The sequence below is a fragment of the Calonectris borealis genome, chromosome 3 (genome assembly GCF_964195595.1).
Source record: "Calonectris borealis chromosome 3, bCalBor7.hap1.2, whole genome shotgun sequence".
In the NCBI taxonomy this organism is placed as follows: domain Eukaryota; kingdom Metazoa; phylum Chordata; class Aves; order Procellariiformes; family Procellariidae; genus Calonectris; species Calonectris borealis.
The window spans coordinates 83700949-83718914 of NC_134314.1; the positions used below are offsets into that span (position 1 = coordinate 83700949).

A 17966-nucleotide genomic window follows, 5' to 3' on the forward strand; every position below is an offset into this window, starting at 1 on the left:
CAGAGCAAGTTGTCTGTAAGTATCAGGAAGAAAGAAAAAGTGTTTAAGTTAAACAAGAATATTGGTAAGATCAAACAAATGGGCTGCAATCTCAGTATGTGTTCCACACACAGATTAGCAGAACATTCTTGTCCTCGGTAAAGTGAGTCCCTGGAACAGCTTTCCACTACAAGCATGAGATGGGAGAAAACAAAACAAAAACAACACAACAGCAACCCATCAGTAAATCAAAACTGAGTGCAACTGATCTGTGAAAGAGATCGATGATGTAGTTGTTTTCTATAGCAACTGGATTAGAAAGGAAATGAGTGGTTCAGTTCAGGGCAAAAGGAGGTTTCAGCTAGGGTTGTTGATCTGTCTATACCGATCATCAGCCTTAATTCAACAATTTTGGAGATCCATCAGTTTCATAAAATCAAAGTTTTAACTCCTTTTGTTGAAAATATGACTCAAAAGGCTATCAGACTGAGCTTCTCCATGTCCTCTCTCCTTTAGCAAAAAATCTTCAGAAGTTAAGTCATAACCTTCTCTGCCAACTGACAAGCACTATCTATCAGGGTTATTTCAACTTTAAAGAATTTTACCCTAAAGGAAATTCTTTCCATTCCCTTTCCTGTTTGTTATGCTCAACTCAGCATGCATTTACCTCTTTCATACTGAAGCTGAATGTTATACAAAACCCTGAATTTTTAAACACTTAATAAAATGGATTATAAAAACCAAAACAGGGATCTGAAGGTCTGGTTCATGCTTTGGTAAACATAGAAATACTTAAAAGTATAATTACTGTGAAGCTGGATGAGCAAGAACAGGAATCATCTCAATCTTCTGAGGTTCTGCTGGCTCTTGTTTATAGTTAATGAAGCTAAGAGGTTAAGACTGAACATAAAAATGTGCAAACAGCAGCTGTTTCCAGAGCTGAATCACTTTAATTTGGATTTTTAAATAATTTGACAAATCACAACTTTTTTTTTTCCAGCCACACGGATAACTCTAGCGTAGATTATCAAAAGTTTCACAGTACTAAAATTAGTAGTCAGAGCAAGAGAACTAAATACAAATGTAGATTTGACTGGCTGAAAGCCAATTTCAAACTCATATGTCCTGCTTTTTAACAGTAAAACAATCTTTTGGAAGAGATCCAACTGAATCGCTCAATATAAGTTCACACATTCAAATTCTAGTATTGCTAATCATGTTTTAGAATTCACAACAAGGTGAGCAAAGTACATCTGAAGCCAAACCTGAAAGGATGCTATTTTCTTTAGGTGCTTGTTCTTTTGTTAAGTACTATAGTTATAAAATATTTCACTGCCAATAATTTATTTGGGAATTCTTGTCAACTAGTTTAAACAAAGAACATATAATATGAGTACATAATACTCTATTTCTTAGTCTTGTAAAAAAAATCTTCCCAACATCATAATACGGAAATATTCTGTACTATAATAAAGTGCAAACAGAGTACACTGGAATATCAACTAAAATTCTCAATTATCAGATCGAATATCATGAAAAAGTTGTGATATTTCACAGAATAATTCACACTGGAAGGCACCATGGATCATCATCTAACCCAACCTCCTGCTCAAAGCACTGACTTCAGACCAACTTGCTTAGGGCTTTGGCCAGCCTGGTCCTAAAAACTGGAAAGGATGTAGATTGCACAACCTGCCTGCACTACCTGTTCCAATTCCTCAGTGTCCTCAGGGTGATTTTTCTTTCCTAGCGCCAAATCAGAACCTCACCTGTTTTAGATTATGACCACTGTCTCTTTTCCTCCTGACACGTACCTCTGTAAAGGGCCTGGCTCTGTCTTCTTAATAACCTTTTAGGTATCACCTTATGAGGCAGCTATTAAGTATCCCCTGAGCTTTCTGTTGTCCAGGCTATGCAAAGACAGTTCCCTAAGCCTCTGCTTATGTGCTCCAAGCCCCTCATTTTGCTGGCTCTCCATTGAACTAGCTTCAGTTTAATCAGTGTTTCTCATGTATTTGGGGAACCAAAACTGGATGGGGTTTATCCAATCTGGTGGTCTAAGGAATGCTAAATACTGGCAACCCACTGGCTGTGCTCCTGTTCATAAAGCCTAGTATGCTGCTAGCATTTTTCACTGTCAGAGTGAAGACTGACGTGCTGACTCACGTCTGTCAGAACGTACAGGTCCCTTTCAGAAGAGCTGCTTCCCAGGCAGTCAGTCCCCACCCTGTACGGCGTAAGACAGTGCATTTATCCTTGTTGAATGTCACAAGGTTGATTACGGTCCATTCCACCAGCCTTTCTAAATCACAGAGCACTGTTCTCAAACATGTCAACTACTCCCCCCATGTGATGTCACATGCAAATTTGATGAGGATCTCCTCCTCCAGTTCATCGATCAAGGTACTAAACAGGACAGGTCCCAGTACAGTACTCCACTTGTAACTGGTCTCCAGGTGGAATGCGAACCATTAACTGCTACGTTTTGAGCCTGACAATCCAGGCAGTCCTGCCATCCAAACCATAACATTGCAACTTGGTTATACAGTTGCTGTGAAAACCATGCTAAAAGCCTGGATAAACTCAAGGTAGATGATGGGCAAACTGCCATAAGCAATATTAAATCTAATCTAATGGCATTTACCATTTCAGCAGTATACAGAAAAGTCCCAAGACTATCGACATGCATATAAAAGATACTCAGGAACTTCACACAGGCCATATTAATTCCTGCTTATGAAAAAAAAAACCCACACTTTCTTCCTATTGGGGAAGAAAACATAAGATTAAAGAAAAATGTGTTTATGCATAAAACAGAAAGGTTTTAAGCTTCAGAATCTGTAAATATAGTCCATGAAAATAAAAACTAATTTCACCACCCAACCAGGGGAACCCAAAGCCATTATCCCCCTTATACATGAATGATGAAATCGGAAAGACTTCATGCTATAACAAACAAAGCAATACAAAGAATTACATAAATGGAAGTTAAACTTATTTATCAATCAATTTAATTGACTACCATTTCATATACAGCTGCAACATATATGTTGACCTCTACTTAGGAAATTTCTAGTTTAGCAAATTTTCACACAGTGACCCATAGGTGATTAGGAGTCTGGATAGCACTTGCTGAGAGTCCATGAAGAATGGTTTGTCTCGTGGAGTTGTTTTTTCAACCTTATAACCTGCTGTTAAGTCACAGAGAGGACTATCATCTAACATATTTTAGATGTCTCTTATTATTACTTTTCCTTCGAGTGATTCCTATAGCTGCCACAAAGAATTCATACAATCATACTGAGAGATGTGGTTGAGACAGCTGGTATGGAAAAAAAGTGGTTCATGAGAATCTCTAACTTGCAACCTCTGACCTACAGGCTTACTGGATGTTGTAAAATGAGTGAACAGGAACATTGACACTGTTCGGTACAGTCTACATAAGAAAGAGAAAAACATTACCATCAAGCATCTATTTTCCCAGGAGAAATGATTATTACTATGCATATATGTAAATATTCTATTTTAACACTCAGCCACAATATATTCATAGGCACAAAGCAAGGCAAATATTCAGTTAACTATTTGTGAATACAAAGACACAGTTTGTATGCACATTACCAGACACAAAGGTACACTCTATACATTGATAGTATCAATATAATCTTATATATTTAACAATACTTAAAAAAATGCAGCAGTAAAATTCAAAGTAAAAACAAAACACTTTACAAAATGCAGTATCCATTTGCTGCAGATCGGTATGATGAAAAGAATGGTCAGCTATTTTTAAGAGTTATTTTCCAAGGAAACAAGCCTTACGCAATCACACAGTGCAACATATCCCTCACCTCAAGATTTTTTGAGCCCGTTGTTAGACTCAGCAAAATTTGATAGAAAAGATAAAGTTTCAAGGGTAAGAAACTTTTTAAATGAAGTTTCTATGAGCATAATTAAAATTACACAACCACAGAGAAAAAGCAGAAAGCATCCCAAGTGTGACAGAAACACTGACATTAGCAAAATTATCTAATCTGAGAATTTCACAGACTAATGAAGTACCGATTGCCCTTCACTCAGAAATCTCCACCAAAAATAATGATTTTCAGGGGTCAGGGTAAGAGGCCAACAAAAGCTCAGAATCCCAGAAAACCCCTCTGCTCTAACAGTAGAAACCTCATCTTGTAGAGAAAACATTGTTGGAGCTCAATTTATATTTGATAGCCTGGGGTTTTTTTGTAGCACTCTGAGCAACCACCTGTACAGCTCTTGACCAATTCAGATAATATCATTTATCCTGTCTCCTTCTTGTAGCAAACTGGTCAAATTCTACATTTGAATAGAAGTGGAAATAAGCAAACCTGTCCTCACATTGTTAGAGATTACAACGATCACTACATTTATCCCACCTTGTCTCACCACCTTTAAAAATAATCATTTGAAATGGTTTCCTATGCAAACAAGGCTGTGTGATTCAAAGAGATGTAAAAATATACTAAGAAAGTTGTTGGGGGAGGGGGTGGCAAGTAGCAGAGAATCTGAGAGGGGGAAGACAACCACCTCTGGAGTACCTGCCTGATCTCAAAAAACTGGCAGTCAGATAAAGGAGAAAACATTTTGAGCATTGACAGGTTTATCCCAATAGTTTCTAATTCTGTCAGCCAGCTTCCACAACTGAATGCAGATGCCTATGTATCTCTGCCAAACTATGAATGGACTGTTGTTTTAGTTGTCTGAAAAGGGAATTTGAAATAGAAGGTTACTGTTTTGATAAAGGATTTTAACTACCTGGACATCACTTAATTGACTACTACAGCTCAACCCAGATCAAAGACTTTGAAGATCAAACTAAGGGATATCTTTATGTAAGCAATATAAAGGACGCTATAGAAGTGCCAAAACAAGTCCCATGTGTTAGCATATTTTATGAAATGAAAAAAAATTCCTCAAAGTTATGTGAAAGCTTTATTCATATAATTCTCCCTGCTGAACATCCGAACAAGTTTCCCTGAACCCTGAACATGCCAATAACCTAAAAGTTATTTCAACTGAAATTATTGCAGCTCTTGCATATAATGACCATATGCAGAGAAGCACCTTTCTAGTCATTTAGCTTGCTATATGTAATAACAGGCATTCTTTTTCTCATTCACCACACAACAAGAATAGTAGCTCTTCAAAATGACAACACTAAAACAATTACTGTATGGCTTATCATTGAACACCAACTTCATACGATGTTTTTGTTGAAGACGTGACAAACTAAACCTAACAGAAATCCCCAGTGGTTTCACTTGTTAGCTCCAGTGTCAGACTGGAGCACACTGGCATAACATAGCTTTAAACTAATTCCTACCTTGCCTCAACTGATATCATAGGTTCCATATTGTCAAACATAAAGCATTTTCCTCTGAGCCTCAGACGGCAGAGGACAGAGGAGTAATGACAATACTGCTGAGAAAACAGGCCATGGGTTTGTAAATACAATGGGTTGTTTTGCATTAGTCCAATGAACAAAATTATTCTCACACTGGGTTTGCATTCATCATCAATTAGAATTTTTACATGACAAACCCAGAGCATCCTGCTGAACCCAAATCACAGCTGGCAATCCTGCAGCCCAATGTGGCAAGGCAGCCACTCTCTCTCTCACAGCTCCCTCCATCACTATAGAGAAAAAACACCAGAACGATAATAATAAGCTGTTGTCCTGACAACCTTACAAAGCAAAACCAAGGCTTACTTTACTACAGTAGAACAGAAAGGATAACCTGATCACCAGAAACTGCTCCTAACTCTTCAAGAGCAGCTGGCCACTGCAATAAGCAAGATCAGCACAGCAAAATACGTATGCCTGCCTATACACTATAGATGATTCGCACATTATGCATGAGAATGTATGCATATACACAGCCACACTTTTTTCTTTTTCTTCACTTTTTTCCCACTTTGTGTCATACTAAAATTGCAATGAGATTTTATGCTAAAACATGTCAAGTATTATTTTCAGTGCTGAGAGGCTAGAAAAATACTTAGGAGTGCTCTTTTCCTTGAATGTACTTTAGATATCTAAAAGTAGGAAATAATTAGTTTTGAACAGAAAGCCACAAATGAAAAAAAAAAACAGAGAAGAAGAGTGTGATTAAATAACTTGTAACTCTCAGGTGAAAAAAAACCCTAAACAAAATGGAAAAAAAAACAAAACCAAAAACCCACAGACTGAAATTTCATATCTTTCACAAATGCCCTATCCATAAAATATAGAAGACAGAACTGCTTTTGCAGTGACAGTTTTGCTAACTATGCATTAATAGCAGGACTCCTTTTTACTCCCCCATGTGAAAGGAAAAAAAAACCAGCATTTGCATTTATAACACCTATAGAAAGCTTTATTCTGTCCTTACTCACCTTAATTGCCATTTCGTTCTCACATCATTTCACAATTTATCCGATTTGACTGAAATGAATGTAAAAATCCAACATGAAATACAAGGTGGCCCAGAATCTCCTTTCCCTCTCATACATACACAGAACAAACAAGTGTCCAAAAAAAAAAAAAAGCCAACAAAAAACCACCAGAAAATTTTATGAAGATGTTCAAGAGCATATACTACATTTAAAAAAAAAACCACAACATTTTATTCCATTTGAATTAACCCCCTACAGAACCTCCAGTGTTCTCTGAGTACCTTTCCTTATAAATACATTTTAGTAAGTACCGTAATCTGTTGTTGATGTAATCTGTAAAATAGTTCTATAATTTCATCACAGATTGTATCAGGTTTAAGATAAACGTTGGTGAACCAAAAGGGAAATGGAAGGGCAAATTGTTGAGTTGTATGAGAGCTTTGTATATCTACTATGTGTTCTCTAACATAAATCCCATCAAATAATTTTCATATAACTTAAGTCTGAAAAGTCATATTGTGAAATACCTATGATTCAAAAGCCTACCTAAAAGATGAGGCAGCCGGCAGGCATTATCACAATCCACAGACACCGTGCCAGTGAGAATTCAGGGGGTGAAGGGAGAAGAGGAGGAAGGAAGGAACAGCAAATAATATAGGAGGATTATACAAATATCTTCAGAGCTGGATATGTCACTGTGCAGGATCCAGGACAACAAATGAAGACATTATGTAAGAAAAGATTCAAAGTCAATGGCAAAACTCCAAGTTCTGTGCTCAGAATTTCATTTGAGCTGCTGAGGGGGAGGGGAAGTCATGACAACTTCAGCTACTGCCACCTTCCAGCCTCCTAGCTACTACAGCACAATTTACTACCTTTCCTCCAGCCTCCTTCTAGTAAGATTCCCTTACTTCCAAAACAGCTATGGTGTCTTTCTACGTTACATCTCTCAGCTTTGCAAAAAAAAAAAAAAAAAAAAGTGAGTGCAGGTCATTTTCCTAAACACAGAATCCCCATTTGACAGCAACTAAAACAAATGCCTGCTCCATTTCAAACACCTACTATTCTTAAAATGTTTTACAAACATCATATCCAATAAAGCTGTTTGCCTGCAGATCCAAAAAGATGGAACAGCAGCTGCTTACATTTATTACATGTTCAGAAGATTATCTCCATAAAGATTCAAGACATTTTTTAAACAAAACCTTTAATTATGTGTCAACTGATCACTACTTAAGAAATTCCAGAAAACCAGAAGAATCTACTTATAAATCATGAGTAGCTAATTGCTGATGTAATTACACTTTCATGACCCAAACAAGAGTCTACATATCTTCTAGTAAGAACTATGGTGCAAAATAATCACAATGACATTTCTGTCTACTGCTGTCCTATCTCTAGCTAAAAACAAGAAGAGTATCACCAATTATAATAATCCTTCTCAATCTTCAGTTCATTCAATTATGCCTGAGAACAACTTTAAATCTGGGGTCAATGCTTTACTACAAAGGAAGGCAGGGTCTCTCTCATTTACTTCTGTCAGGATAAATCAGATGTTTAACGTTAAGGTCACTCTTTCACAATAGACTAAAAAAAAAAAGACAGCTATTCATGTGAAGTCCTAGCAATTCTTAAAAATCTAACCAGTCATACAGCATCATCACTGAATGTCATGAGGAATTAATGTTATTCTTAATGCAATCTATGTGAAAAAAATAGTATTTTTAAAATTAAAAAAGAAGAAAAATGTGAAACATACTTTTCAGTCTACTAAATACAAATTATATAGTCAGAGCTATACATCATAACAGTCCTCAGGAATTCTTCTTATTGGATTCTCAGATTTGGTAGTCAGTCCTCACAGTATTTCCCCAAAATAATTCAGGTAGAAAAAAAGAGGGTAGAAAAAGACTGTGAGGGGCACCCCTCCCCTAAACTTCCTGAACTGTTCAGATTTATAAGAGGATGAAAATTCCCTTAAAAATAAAGAGATAAACTGAAGTTTGCCTTAACTTTGCAAGAGGTAATGTTTTAAAGAACTGGATATAAATTATGCCACCTAATGTATCAAAAATTTCTACTATGAGTACAATATTGCAATACATAAAATAAATAGCCATCTCCTCTTTACTTCACTGATTCACAACCCAGCTTGCCCAAACATTTGAAAATTGCAAAGCATTTTAAATTGCAAAGCCAAAATTGCATGGAAAGAGAAAAGAGCATTCGTCAAACCATGATTTCATTTCAAGCTGTCAATACAGCTACTGCTGGTAATCTTGGATGACTAACGTGGGAAACTAGATAACCCAGCGCCCCACCCTCTTTCCACAATCTGTAACTTATATTTTCATAACAAGATAGCATTTCTCACTCAATATTACCAAACTAGATCACTCATCTGTAAAAAGTATGAAACTACTGAAAATATTTTAACATCCAACCATGCAAATAGAATCTTAATTCCAGCCAAGGCAAGGAGAAAATACTTACTTTCTTCTGCAGTTTGAACTGTGAATCTGCACATAAAAAGCTTAGGTGAATGCCTGACTATTATGTTCAATATGAAGCTGAAAGTGAAAAAACGAACTGCCTCGGTTCCCTTGTGAAGGTCAAACAGCAAAAGAAAGGGATGGTTTTGCCTGTTTGACCACTGCTTTGCTTAGTTCCTCATTTGACTCTCTTCATTTGCAAGAGTATTTCACAATGCACTTGAGTAATGGTATGTCAGTAAATGTCTACCAAAAAAAGACCATATTATCTTTCTTTCAGCAAAATAGAACAGAAACCTTTGCACAGTAAGCAAATACCAGCTATAAAGAATTGAGGTTTTGTTTAGTTCTAGGTTTCACGTTATACCCTTGGCATATATGAATGACATGATCTTTAATTGATCCAATACGATTGGTGAAACAGTCTGGCATCCTTACAAGTAAGTATTCCTTCTTGTTACATGTAAGTGCTACATGACCTGGTAAGGTAACCCACTGGGCGTGCAAAGCCAAGACAATATATAAAGCTAGATTTCAGACAGGTCTCTGGATGTGAATGCTACATAAATTATAAATCAACTGTTGTGGAACCTAAGTGATGTTTAAACATCCATAATGCATTACAGCTCTTGATGATTTAAACATGGTTGCATTAATGATAAAAGGTATTTCAAAGATCAAATTTAAGATTGAAGTATTTCAGAGCTACTACCGAAGAAGCAAATGGGGGGCAAATAACACATTCCACTGATAGCAGGCACAGTTTTGGAAAAACACAAGAAATAGATTAATAAGGCATCAGGCCTAGGTATTCCTGTATCCAGCAGGCTGTGATGCACTATGTTTCTGAATCTAACTCCCAAATGCTTCAGTCTAAGATAGTTAGGTACAGAATCTGGGAAAAAAATAGCTGAACAAACAATATAAATGCACTACAGTCCTTTTTAAAATAAGTCCATCAAACTAAGTAATAACTGAGACTGAATTATTGTTTTTTCCCCATTTTCAAACATCCGTCCTTATCCAGCTGCCTTCCTTTGAAGCAACCTAAATATTTTGCAGAGCTATCTTCCATCTAAACAAACTTCCTTTAGATATTGGTAGTACGTACAGAAAATAAGCAGCAAGAGGAGCTGACCAAAACAATGAATTATGTCAACTAGTAAGCAAATTTCAAATTCTGCTCTGGTCTCATCAGTGCAGAATCGACCAAGAAGGTAGTTTACTATTCACCCGAAGGAAAAAAAAAAAAAAAAAAGACAAATAAAGAAACAGCAGGCTGCAGAAACAGACTACATGCTTTCCTTCTCTGTTGGATATCTGATATAAGAAAGCCATCTAGTGTTAACTTTTAGAAGTGAAAATTGCGCACAAAAGAGCTCGGGAGAATTCACATGTGCAATTCTAACTTTGCCTGTCTTCTGCATCATAAAAAATAAAACTCGTTTCCTCTAGAAAAGCCAGGCTGAAAGCAAATATTCAAACGACTAATGTGTTAAAATAATCCAGCGTCAAGAACTAAGCTAGTTTACTGACCTACTTCGTGAAGGTTAACAGCCGTATCTGAAATTTGTCAACTTCAGAGTTGTCTTTGTCAAGACCGCGTAACGCTACTTCCACGTTCACAGGGACGTACACTCCCTCAGCAAAATGCTGCGGAGCACCACAGAGGAGGTATAGAGCCGGGAAAATAAAATCTAAAGCAAAGTCGATCTCAACTGACTATCATTTAACGAATCAAATACTAAGTTTGGAGAACGGACCACTGAACAGAGTATTATAAGATAACAAAGAGTGCAAAAGGATACAGGTTGCGCCTCGTCTACGATAACTAAATAAATAGCATTAAAATCACTTAAGGAAACTGCACGGGCTAAAGAATCTTTCCCTCTGCCACCCCAAACGCTTGGCGGTCCCCATTGCACCGTCTCCGCTCTGAAAACCGGCTATACCCCCGCGACGCCCGACCTATGCAAACTTATTCCGCAATTGCCATTACTCTTTAAGTGGGCTTCAGAGACGGAAGCAACGTGCCCGGGCGCAGGGCTCTTACAGCCGGTAAGGGCAGAACCGCCCAGCAGGTGACTGGCGACCCCATTTACACCCCTGCCGCCCCCACGGCCACGGCGGGCATTATTTATGTGCCAGAGCACAACGCTATTTACAAAGGCGACGCGCGGGAGCGAGACACCCCGCTCCGGCGCGGCGGGGACGGTGTCGCGGCTGGGGCGAGGACGGTGCGCTGGTGGGGAAGGGGGGCCCGCGGCTCCTCGCCGCTTCCCCCCGCCCGCAACCCCCCGTTCTCCCGCGGAGCCCGGAGAAGCCGAGTCTCCTCCCAAGGGCACCTGAGGAGGGGAGAGGACAAGGGTCCCTTCCCACGGCCCCCCCCTCCCCAAACTGCTCCCGAGCCCTTCCCGGGAGGGAAAGCACTCGTACGCCCGCGCTCCGCCGGGCACCCCGCCCGCCCGTCGTCGTCCCCCCCCGCCGCGGGGCACGGACACGGTGGCAGGCGCCGATCCTTACCCGCTGCTGCTGCTGCTGCTGCTGCCCGCGCTCCGGCTGCTCCCGCCGCGGGACCCCCATCGCCCCCCCGCGCACACAGGCTCCGCTCCGCTCCCCCCTCGCTCCCCGCCAGCGGCGTGCGCTCCTCCCCCCTCCTACGGGGCACGCCGCCCGCGGGGCGCCGGAGCCGTTAACGGAATCGGGGGGTGTCCGCTGGGGTCTCGCGGGCTGGCGCGCGCGCCGCTCCTCGCTCCTCCCTACTCCTCCTCCTCTCGTCCCCTCACCACCCCCTTCCTCGCGCTCGCCCGCTCCCTCGCGCTCTGCCCGGCGCTGGGTCTCGAGTGCTCCTCAGCCGCCGGACAGGGAGGAGAGGCGGAGGGAGGGGCGGGAGCAGCACCGACACACACACGCTCTCGCCTTCCCTCCCACACCCGCAAGCCCCTCCCCTCCTGCCGGCCCCGCCTCCCATTGGCTTCGCCTGCTCGGCCCCGGGGGAACGCGAACTCCGCATTGGCCACTCGCGCTGTCGCGCAACCAAAACACCAGGCCCCGCCCCGCGGCGTGCCCACAGCCTCCCTCCCTCCCCCTTTCACCCACCGCGGCGGGGGTCGCGGGAGGGGGTCCCCGGGGCGTCGCGGGCGCCCCGGGGCCAGGCTGCGAGTTTGTGAAGGGAAGCGAGCAACAGGTGGAGTGGAGGGACGGAGGGAGGGCAAGGCACGGGGCCCCGGGAAGGGCCCTACCCGGCAACGAGCCGGTGAGCGCCGGCTGCCGCCCCGGTCCCTCAGCCGGATCGGGCCCCCCGCCGCTGCCGTGCCCAGCCAAACCCCAGCGGAGCGCCGAGGCAGAGCGGTGCCCCTGCAGCGCGGCGGCACGGCCCCTGCCCCGCACGGCCTCTCGTCCCCGCTTTCAAGACCCTGGACAACGCCGCCCGGCCCGGCCCGGCCCGGCCTCTCAGCCACGGACCCCCCGCCCGGCCGCCCGCTGCCGTTACCGCAAACCGCCGCTGCCTCGCGCGGGCCCGGCACTGCCTGCCCTCGGGCTCCTGCGTCCCCCCGCTCCTTCCCTCGGGAGCCCCGGGGGTAGCGAGTAGCAGGTTGACCGGGCCTCTGTGCCATCCTACTGGGCTCTGCATTGCCTCAGCAAAAGCCCGCCTGAGACCCCCGGGCTTGCAGTGGGGAGCGACCCCTGCCAAGCCTTTGGCTTTGTTCCCATCCCACAGCGCCTATTGTTCTTACCTATAGCTTCAAACCAAAGATACCTATAACGAAGGAACGCATGGCAGTGGAGTCCTCAGAATCACCCTGTGTGCTCTGCCTCCTGTATGCTGCTCTTAAATTGTAGATGGTCAGAAGCAGCGGTGCTTTCCCTCTGTGTTGTACAGCCCTGAACATGTTTAGTTTGCCTGCCAAATAAGCCATGGCTAGGTATCCACATTTCCTCCACCTCCTGCACATGTTCTGGTAAGCAAACCAAAGTCTGGTTTTGAAATTTGAATTTCCCTATTTCTACTCTGCAGGCCAGTTCTGCAAGGGGCCATATCTGCAATCACAGGGCCCACTTCTACATAGAGGTTGCAAAATAGAAGATGTTATCAGGACCGATGTGGCTGTTCCCATCTGCTACCCCAAACTGCAAGGCCTGCAACATCATTGGAATAAAGTCGACTCCTACAGAACCCTACAGAAACAACCCACGATTCTTTTATTTTTTCCAGGCCTCTCTCTCTTGCTTTCCCCTCCACCCGCGCCCACCTCTCATGGGTATGTAACTTTCTGGTTGTACCAGTTCGCTCAGCTCTGGTGAGCAGGCTGCGTGTTGACATTTGCAAGTATTCCACTGCCTTGTAAACTTCTCCTCACTGCCTACCCTTTGCTGGAAACAGAGCAGAAGGCTTTAGTGGAAAGGAACTGCCACATGTATGCCAAAGATCCAAAACACCCAGGGCAGACCAAATTTTAGGTATTGTGCTTAACTGTTCCTTTAATACACATTTTAAATCGAGAAATACAGTCCACAATCATAAATTTAAGCATAGGTTCATGCAGGCTTATTGGAACAAACTTTAAGGTGTCAACATTTACTCTAAAAGCACTGACAAACATTACATTCATCAGTTAGTGTTTGGATGCCTTCCTGAGTTATTGTTACTTGAGTTACTGTTTTGGTTAAAATGACATTTTTGAATGTTATCATTTCTACCCAAAATCACTAGTCCAGTTAGGCAGCAGGCTGGCTCTGTACTGAAGCAAGACCACAAGAATAATACTATTATTGTCTTGACAAGGAGCCTCAGAAAAAAACACTGCGAGTGAAAGGAACAGTGTATTTTTCCACTTTCATCATGTTATAGACAGTGTCCTTCCTGGAAGGTTCATTCCTTTAAGAACTAGCCCAGAAAATGTCAATGGAAAGACAGGGAATCAGGAGAGGTGTAAGTGTGCACTGAGTATGGTAGGCAGTACTTGTCTCTGATTTCTGTGCTGGCCAAGTTCTCATTACTGGAGTGCTCTGGCCGCTTGTTTCAATGAGTCCCTTTCACTCCGAGGACGAGCTGCCTTCCTGGAGCTCAGACTCTTGGCAGCAATTGCTGAATTTTCTCTCCTTGCTGTTGTACGCTGCATCTCTTGCTCTGAAGGAAAACTGGATGACCAGAACAGTTGTTCTCCACACGCTCTCAGGATCTCCTTTAGCAAGAGTCCTTCCCAGTCCTTCCTGATTTCTCTTCTCGTTTTCGTCTTCTCAGCTAACCCTCATGCCCTCAGCATCATGCTATGTATTTTGGTCCTTCCGCTCGGGTTTGAAAGCGCCTCTCTGCACCCTGTCATTAATATCCTTCACCCGACAAGTGCGCGTTAATACCGAGCTACGCAAAACACTCCTGCTCAGACGCCGTTTTCGGCAGTGTCCCTTCGAGGCTGGACGCCCGAGCAGAACCTGACTAGCTCTCTGTTTTCTGCGAGGCCTGCCAGACCTCACCGCCGAGCTCCCCAGGGCACGGTGCAGGGCGGCCTCGCTGGGTACCCCACGGCACGGCACGGCACGGCACGGCGCAACTCTCGGGCAGAGAGGGAAGGTGGGCGGCAGCGGGGGTCCGCCCGCGCTAGCGAGAGGAGCCCCGCGCTGGCGGAGCGCTCCCGCCGCCACATCGGCCGCCACAACGGCCGCTAGGTGTCCCCGGCAGTTGCGCGGTGCCGGTGCGGGCGGCGAGCTCTGCCCAGGGGCTGCCTGCTCGCTCCGCTTTGCTAAACTTGCCTGTGCAATGACTAACCCCCCTCTGCTGTGGCTGATTTTCTGCTGCCTGCATCGTCAATGAAGCCAAATTGTTCTTTTATAAGCTTGGCTACGTTTCATGTGCAAACGTAGGAAGCTGGTAGCGTACTATACTAATAGGTAACAGAGCTGTAATATTTTATATGCTAAGAACAATATTTACTTACTGGGTTTTCTTTTAAAGGCTTGTTTTATAAAGCACTTTGGATGCAAATCAGCTTTCCCCAAGAATATTTCAGTGTTTCACCTACTCTCCTAAAGAACACTATGCTTAAAAAAAAGTGACTGAAGTTATCTGTAAGTCATGGCATTTCCTTATCCTCTGAAAAAATACTGGTCAATCCCTACCAGACTGCAGTGGTGAGATTAACTCCTTCCTGCACATAGGGTGAATTCACCCCTCTGCATACTGCGCCCACAGCCTGTGTAAGAGAGCTTAATTTGGACATGAGAAATGCTGAGGCATTCTGCTGTGCGGTGCCTCTGAGGCTGACGTCCACCATTAAAGAACAGACTAACAATGGCACTGCCTGTGAATAAAAAAATCTTTCTCAGCTGACAGAATGTACTTCATGACGGAACTGTGATACCTTACTTAACAGGTCTAAACATTTACAGCCAACAAGCTAAAAGTTGTTTAGGTTGCATTCCCAAAATTATACATTACCTGTATCTTGACAAGATCCAGCACACTGATATGTATTAGGGTTTTGCTGTTAGGAGAGTCTGGAGGCTTGCTGTGATCACTGCTTTTTTTTCTTTCTTACTTTTTTTTCCCTCTCACTCTCTCACTCCTCCAGTATCATTCCTTTTGGTTTCCAGGCTACCATCTGTGTACCCTCAGGGAGTCAACAAGAGAACAAGGGCCAGAAACCATAACACAGGTGAAAAGAGGTAAACAGGAGCTTCTTGCAATAATAAAGGGCTGTTCAAGTCTCAAGAGCACAAGAGCAAATGGGGTAAGAGGAATCCCCTGCCCAAACTGAAAACTGATAAACATAAAAATGTATTTGAAAAGGGTGAGGAGAAAAGAGGAGACTGATTTTCCCTTCAGCTTCCAGGATGCATGTATTTTCCTTGAATTGTCTAGCAAAGGACACTCACTTGCCGCAGATTTGGGATAAGTCACTTAGAGCAGGACAGTCCAGCCTTTGACAATATGGACCCAGAAGGTATTATAACAGCTATGGGCCAGATAACATACAAGCAGAAGCCAGACAGAAGACACCCCACAGCTCACAGCTTGGACAGCTCTGATTAAGAGGGGTGCCAACTTTTTCCTGCAGTATCTTTTCTTCACTTCTCCCCTTCATATTTAATTTCAAAGTACCCAGCTCAGCCACACTTGAAGCCAGTCTTCAGACACTAGTAATACACAGGGAGTTGTTCCAACATCTCCTACAGACTGTTTGTTTCCAGTGACGTAAAGACAACTCTAACAACAAAAGTGGACTTTTCCATTCGTTGTTGGGGAAGTGGGTTAAAGTGGGATCCTTGGAAGTGGTGCAGGAGGTGGAGAAAACATCCGGTAGCCACATGATGAGGCACGTTTTGCTGACACAAGGCACTCAAGAACAGGCAAGCTGAAGAAAGTTTAGGTTTGTTTCCTCAGCCTTGGGCACTAGCCTAGAATTCAGGTGAAGTAAGTAAGCGCTGAGATCTCACCAATACATAAAGATGTCATCTCACTCACAAATCTTTTTGCTGACGCTGCTCAGTATTTCCTGATGCAGTTAATGAGGTGAGGTGCTCTACAAGGAAATTCTGGCTAGGTCTTTGGAGAAACCTCAACTCCCTCTGGTCACACCAGAGGAAAGCTGTGAGCAGTAGCAGGGAGGCAGCCACTGGCTTCGCACACTCCCTGTGAATCACCATGCCATCTGCAGACTGGTGCGAAGGTCAGCACTGCAGGCAAATCCCCAGACTTCATGCTTCTGTAGATCCAGCAGCCCTGGAGCCACACACACATAGCCTGGGGACACAAGAGCTCTTATTCCAGTAACCACGACTGTTTGGCAGTTTCTTGTACCTCAGAGTAGGCTGAGAGTGGATTTTGCTCTTCTAACCCCAAGCTGCCCTTTCATTTGGACATTATGTGGGTGAAACCATGTATTCACAATCTGTAAAGCGCCTATTTCACGTGTTGCTCTTAAAGCACAAGCACAGTTTACCGCAATACTAATATTTCATCCCAGTGGCTTCCCTAAACTATGAGCAATTCAGTGAAACAAAACATCCTCTGTATCCTCTGAAACTCATTTTGAAAGCCCAGATGGAGGAAAATACTGTTGGTTTTAATTAGCAATATCCTTCACATGAATCCCCTATTAACCAAAGGAGCATACTATATTTCATCTCACTTCCGCTAGTTTACTTACTACTGCCTCTCTTCTCTGTGGTTTACCAGCAGGAAACCACTGGAGGGGACGTATCCAGATAAGATTAAACAACATAATATTATTATCTTTACTATAACCAGGCTGACAGTTTTTCTACTAGATGCCGAAATTAGATTCACAGCTGTTTTGGCTTCAATTCACTGTGGAAAGAAGCCATTCTTTTAATTCCACACTATTTCACTAATTCCCCAACTATTTAACTTGTGACAGGCCTTCTTTTTTTTCTTTTTTCCCACTTCGGACAATAAGCTAAGTTCACCCCAGTTGAATGTAACAGGAAGCAGAACCTGGGTGTCCTGGCAGTGGACACATCTCCAACAGTAAGACTATGGTAAAGCAAGGCAGCTGTAGCCTCTCCTATGCTGAGGAGCTCTTGGAAAGCCACCAAATGGCTTCTTTCTAGTGGTGGTGAGACAAGAGTGTGCCTGGCTCGATACATTTCTACCACAGGTTCCACTTGAGGGTCTTTCAACGGACACAAAACCTTAAGAGTACAGCCGTGAAAGGAGAGACACAGACGGAAGGAGGAAAAAGGTGAATTTCTCTTGCACCGTGCTGATCAAACTGTACTGTGGATATTCCCAGTCTGAATTCTTTATGCATTGTCATGCTGGGTAACATATAACCACCCTGCAGCAGTGTGGGTTGACTTGTCTAAAGCCTGTGAAATTTGCACCCATCACATACCTCACTTTTTACTGGGACTGGGGCAATAATAGCCAATATCTAACCTGGATGTTCAGTTTCTACTTGAAAAAAATCTCCCATAGTCTTTTACGGGATCAGTATTCTTCCGCACTTCCGGCAGAGTGTTGCTGTGCTCTTTCAGTGACTTGAAAAGACATCTCTAATCCCTTAGCTGTTTCACAGATACTGAGACTGCATTCATTCCCGACGAATTTCTCCTGCCAGGTAA

The 17966-nt window shown here is 43.2% G+C and overlaps 1 protein-coding gene across 1 annotated transcript in view; it reads right to left on the minus strand.

The window, feature by feature from the left end:
• Nucleotides 1-11703, minus strand: part of SIPA1L2 (signal induced proliferation associated 1 like 2) — a 153556-nt gene extending 141853 nt beyond the window's left edge. The window contains exon 1 of the mRNA XM_075146451.1: nt 11403-11703. The gene's annotated coding sequence lies outside the window, so the exon portion shown is untranslated. The remainder of the gene's footprint in view (nt 1-11402) is intronic.
• Between the last annotated feature and the right edge of the window lie 6263 nt (nt 11704-17966).